Raw genomic sequence first — 6,545 nt, 5'->3', positions numbered from 1 at the left:
TAAAAACTGCTTTTTAGTTCGTCATAGGTTCTCACTAATTAGCAGAAATCTTTTGGGAATTCAATGAGTCCGGTTATTTCGTCTGGTTTGATTTTGCCGTTTCCGACATCTAAAAGCTGCAGATCAAATATATTAGACGAGGCATCGCCGCTTAGCTGTGCCCTCGTATTTTGCTTCAATTTAAGCTGTGTTATATTGTTACAGAGATAGGACGCCTTGAGGCAGGCGTTGAGCTAGTCGGCCATTGTTGATCTGGTAATTACGGGCAAAGTTTGCCTAAAATCCCCAGCCAAAACTAAAACGACTCCGCCCATCAAGGCGTTATTTGACCTTATTTCTTGTAGTGTCCTACCCAGGGCCTCAAGTTCATTTTTGTGAGCCATTCCCCAATCATTATGTGTGGGTTATTGTCGTAGCTATTGTTTGCTTCGTAGTTGAGGGCCATCATTTTAAACTGCGTTTGATAATCTTCTCTTTCATTCAGCCTATTTCTTAATCTTTTAGCATCGTCGCTCTTCTCTCTCCTAAGTATTTTCATTAGCTATTTTATTGATTTTCCTGAAATTATCTGCCGTTAAGCGAGCTTGCTTCTGAGTACTATTTGCTGCGCTTCTAGCTTGATTTGTCCTTGTTCTCTTGGCTTCTCGTTGCTCCAATGTTTCAAAATATGCAACATTTTAAGGAGGCATTTATGTGCTAAACGTTTTAACCATGGTACCTGAACTAACCAATTAAACTGAACCGCCTTAGGTAATATGTTGAAACCTGGCAATCATTAAGGCCCATACTATTCACGCCACGTAGTGCCAGATGAACAACAGCTATCGATGTGAGTTGCAGAAACTGAAATAATATTTGTGGACCTTGTAAGAAAATGGGCGGACAATAGTAATGGCGCTTGGCTGTCACAACTGCGACACACTGTGAAGTCGACACTGAAGATGTTTGGCTGTCACAACTGCGACACAATGTAGACACACTGTACGGTAGCTACAGATGATGTTTGGCTGTCACAACTGCGACACACTGTACTGACGATTCCACTCAATCCTAGAGAGGGCAGCAAACAGTCTATTTTGAAAAAAAAAGTCTTTTAATTTTCATGTGCAGCTCATTTCAACTAAACAACTATTATTTTAAATTATTAGTTTGGCAAACTTTAGAAACCTTTCATTACAATGTAACATAAGATTATTAATCAATGTAAAATACAACATATAGAAACTTCTATATTCTCCTGAAATAAAGCATGCTATTTAATTTTCGCTGCTATCACTTGACTCTGAGACTAAAGTAATCGTAACCCCGACCTTAACCATAATACCTAATACCGACAGAAACAAAAACTTCATACGACGCTTGTTTACCCTATCCGCAATGCTAACCGTAATTCTTAAATCTTATGTATTGCAAGTGTTTAATATACGACAGTAATGTTGATAAGGGATATAAAAGGTTTCTTTGATTTTTGTCAATAATATTAAGTAGTTTCCTTTACCTACGAACAATAAATCTATTTGACTGCAACAAATAGGGCATACATCAGCTATTATTTACCACTGGAATTTAGATATGTTGAATTTTCTTTAACAAAATTCATTGAAGAAATATGACTGAAATTCATTATTAAAGATACTATAAAAAATGCAGAAGTATGCCACACTAATCCAAATGATCTATGAATGACCCTCGAATAATTTTTTAAAACTGAACAGAATCACCAGTTAGACCAAAGGCTTTATATTCTAGTTTGTTATAGTTAACTGTAGAAGCTTTGCTTACTTCATGGGCTAAATGCTACATATTTTATACATAGGCCTACTCTACACATGCTAAGCTAATACTGTTCTCCATATTTGAACTGAACCTGCTCACTAACTACTGTTTTACTTAAAAATGAGTCCATGCATGTAGTAATGAATGAAACAAACAATAGGAAATAAGCTTTACCATTGTACAAAATGGCAACATTGAAAAATAATAACAAAAATGTGCACACACAATTTAGATACTGACTCCGTTTAGAAATAATTCAGTATTATTGTTAAAATTTTACATGTAAAGTGTTTAGACTGATGCACATCACAAGAAATGTAGAAAAAAAATCAAGTTTGTACAAATCAATTATGCTCTATGATTATATACACTAAGAACCCATGTGCGCTTTAAAATACAAATCTAAAATAATAATTTAAATAATCCATAGGCCTACATGATATCAATTTTGTGTTTATCTCATATTCCAAGTTCATTTGAAAATTCCTAACCTACAAAACAAAATCATGAAATCTTTTTCTAAAACTTAAAGCCATTTCAGGTGCAACTAATTATCCTCCATTGCTTTATTTTCTATAGTATCAGTCTATCTTAATGCTGTGATTGGAAATATTATTTTTTAAATCAGGTATTAAATTTTTTTTTTTTAATATAACTTTTGTGAGTTATTGTTTTTGATGAGGTGTTTTTTTTTCTCAAGAGTTTTTGCAAGCAGTGCACACAGTGGACAGTAGGAAAAGTTCTTTCAAAAATATTTTTTTTATATATTCTGAAAACTCTGGTAATAAAATATTAAGTTAGAAAAAAAAAAATGATATACTGCATAATAAAAGATGTCAACTATGAGTGCATCCTAAAAAAAGTAATTCAGTGAAAATTACAGATCATGAAGAAAACCATTATTTATATTATTAAATATATCTATGGTATTTTCACATCTACATTCTTTGGCAGATGAAGTAAAATATATTGTAAAGTGTTTAAATTTATAATGTTGAAATAGGTTTTTACACTAGCTTTCAAATTATTTTAGTTTTTTCAGTGTTTGATGATTGAAGATAAAATCTCTAAGCATATTATTTCCAAATGCATTTTTAATTAGAGTTACAGCCTTATCACCTGTACCTATGACTGCTTCTATTTAGGTATGTTAAACTAATAAACTATGCAGAGCTGTCAGAGTGGTATGCATGTAAATTTTCAACACTTTTATAACATTTGAGTCTCATAATTTTTGTCATATATTTAAATCATATATAAAATTCATGTTAAATTAATCAATAATCTTTAAACAGTAATTGCAAAAATAAAACAATGTTTTGTGTACTTAACACTAATTTATTATCAATAACTTAATTAATCATAAAATTGAGCAATATCTCACACTTTTAATTACTAAGTAAAATTATTACTAACATGAAAAGCATGAATAATACTTGGTAGAAATTAATTTTAAATGTCTACTCATTGCAAAAAGCTGATCTTTTAACAACCTACATTGTAATATGTTGGACTGCAATAATTAGAAAAAAAAAAAACTGTAACTTTACTTTGTTATAGGCTACACCAAACATTAGACCCATTTAATATTTGTATAACTACTGCTGATACTGAAAAGTTATGTAGTAGGTCTACTCTATACCTCAAAATAGACATGACTTAAGTATCAAATTATTTAAGGACTAACAGTGTCATATATCTGGGGATTTTGATGACAATGTGTGACAAAGCCTAATAGAGCAGGGTTAAAAAATTCCAAAATCACTCTTTTTGCATTAAAAATTTTGAAAAAAAAAAAAAAAAACAACCTGAAATTTAAAGGTTATTTAGCTTCCTTTGTAAAAGGAATATTGTAAATAGGCAAATTTTAATAATAGGGATAAATTTACTTATTTTGGTGAGAGACGATGGGAAAGGGTGGATGGAGTAACAATTTGCTGGAAAAAATAAGCATGAAGTCATCTATGGACAGGTAAAGCGAATATGGAGTATAGAATTAAATAGACTTCAATAGTGTGTCTGGGTTTTGTACGAATACCTATAGCTCAATTGCAGATAAATATTTTAAATATTTGGTAATCAATCAAATTATGACAGTAAAATCTGGCAAATTGTTTCTAAAACGATAGATTACCAAATATTAAATATAAATAAAAATTAAATATGATATATTGGACTATAATTGATTTATAATATTAGCACTTAAAATTGCTACTAGATCTAGCTCTATACTGTAGTTGTTATTATTACTTGTTATTAATTAGATAATCTATGGTTTTATGTTCATAAACTGGCCGAAGCTAATAATGTAAAAGAAAGGTGACTCATTCAAAATGGCTTAATTTACAAGTATACTTTTATATATTTGCGTCAAACACAGATAATTTCATAATAAACTAAATGCAATGTCTAAAAATATCAAAGGCCAGTAATTACTTTGATGCAGCAGTGTTTGCAAGCAAAATTTACTATACAAAAAGCTACCATCTGTAAATAAGAGTGGTTTCCCCCTAAAAGATAGCTTATTTGCATCTAATGAAAACATCACTAATCTTTATTTACTGCTGAAAAGTTTTAATAAACTTGTTTAAAAACAGGTACATGAATTGTCATGCATAAATCCTTGTAAAATTGCGAAATAAAAGAAAAATAATTACTCAAATTTAATTTTAATGAGTCACCTTTAGTAACCTTTCTTTTACTGTTAATGTTACTAGTAATACTAGTAACTAGAGTCTAGTCTAGACGTTTTAGGTGCATGAAATCTGCTGAGGCTAGTAATGTGCAAAAAAGTTGCCTCATTGTTAAGGCTTTAATAAAAGTATTTTGTGATATATTTGTGTCAAAGATTAGAGATAACTGAATAATAAACCAAAATTAATGGCTAAATATATAAATATAGGCCAGAAATTAACTTTAAACAGCAGTGTTTGCAAGAAAGATTGTTATATAATATGTAAACAGCGGTCATCTTTAAGTTAGAGTGGTTTCCACAGAATCTCTAACAATAATTTTATCATAAAAAAAAATTAAATAAGATGACTGCTAAAGTAAATGCTCTTGGCTGCATCTGATGAAATCATCACGTCTTTATTTCTTACTGAAAAGTTTTGTAAACAGGTAGATCTACAATAATGAAACTTTGAAACATTTTTGTAACTTTCAAAACATAGATTTAAATCCTCCTAAAAATGTGAAATAATGACTAAAATTTAATGAGTCATCTTTTTTCACATTACTAGATCTAGACTAGTCTCGGCCGATTTACGTAGAATCTCTAGACTCTAGATCTACCTAAAAGACAAGTTTTAGTAAAACGATAAGTATTAACTATTATTATTAAGATTACCAAAAATAAAAAAACAATAAATAATCATATTGGGTAAAACTCCATTTTAGCGTATTTTATTCTCTGTTGCTTGTTTACCTCCAGTTGAGCGTATTTTATTATAATAACCGAAACACACCAAAACATTAGGAAAACACGATTTATTTATTTGTATTGTATTTTTGTTTTAACAAATGAATAAAAATGAATAAAAAAAAAGAGACTGACTTTGTTTTAGATTTTGATAATTAACTTTTGTCAAAACTTGAGAAAAATCCAAATTTAGAATATTGAATGTGCTAGATCTATGTTCGTGTGTCAGTTAGAATTTTCATGGCAATGGGTGAAGTACGTACTCACAATGTGACAATTGCAAGGCGGTTAAGTTTGTATTGTTACAAGTATCTCCCAGGCATGATACTATATATAAACATTTATGAACTTGCAATGACCCCAAAACTGAGGCCAACACAATTTCAAACAGCTATTGCCCGAGCTTTGACGTATGCTGATAATTAAAGTCAATGTGAACTTATGGTGAACCCTCGACTGTGTAAGGATTTTTCTCCTTCTGACGATCAAACAATATTTAATTGGAACAGTTCTAATGCTTTTTTTTTACATTTTCTAATTAAAAATCACATTCATAAAAAATAAGGAGGTAAAACCTTAGTTTAGGGTCGGTTATTATTCCGGAATCGTATAGCAGTAAAAAACAGTAAAACAATGTCAAAGTCTGTCACACACTTCCGGAATTCACCGGAAGTACTGTAAACCATACTTTATTTGGCGTCATCTTTTATTTTTATACATAATATTTAAAATTTGGATAGATTTATTTTTGTAATCATTTTTACATTTTGTAATCATTTTTACTATTTTCGTAATCTAGATTTTTTTAACTTTGCCTAGCAGCTAGATATCTAACTAGATCTAGATCTAATTAATTAATGGTCGCAAATCCGCTGCAAGCCAAAAACATTAAATTATTATATTTGACTTCATTATTTATATTAATATATGTTTTTATTTATTTTTAGATCTACTAATTTAAATCTACTATAAGATCTATATTTATTCTTGTTTCCTTTTGTCGATTAAACTTAAAAAATTAAAACATTAATTTACTACATTTGACTTTCAATTTATTTATATTTCAATGGTCAAATAAACCATGGTCTCTAGTTACCGAAACTCAACAAACATTACCCGATAATTTCCGACGCTAAACTAAGGTTTTACCAATAAGGAGATCTAGTGTTTTCCTAACGTTTTTGTGTGTTTCGGTTGTGTTTATAATAAAATACGCTCAACTGGAGGTGAACGTGAAGCGGGGGAATAAAATACGCTAAAATGGAGTTTTACCATCGTATTGAGTATTGAGATTACCAATTTTGCCAATTTATTAATTTTATTTAATAATTACCGTTTTAATTTAAAT

Source organism: Physella acuta, unplaced genomic scaffold (genome assembly GCF_028476545.2).
Source record: "Physella acuta isolate Inbredline_101_S28 unplaced genomic scaffold, ASM2847654v3 ptg000133l, whole genome shotgun sequence".
Classification (NCBI taxonomy): domain Eukaryota; kingdom Metazoa; phylum Mollusca; class Gastropoda; family Physidae; genus Physella; species Physella acuta.
The sequence above is the reverse complement of the archived record's forward strand: the minus strand, read 5'-3'. Positions refer to the sequence as shown.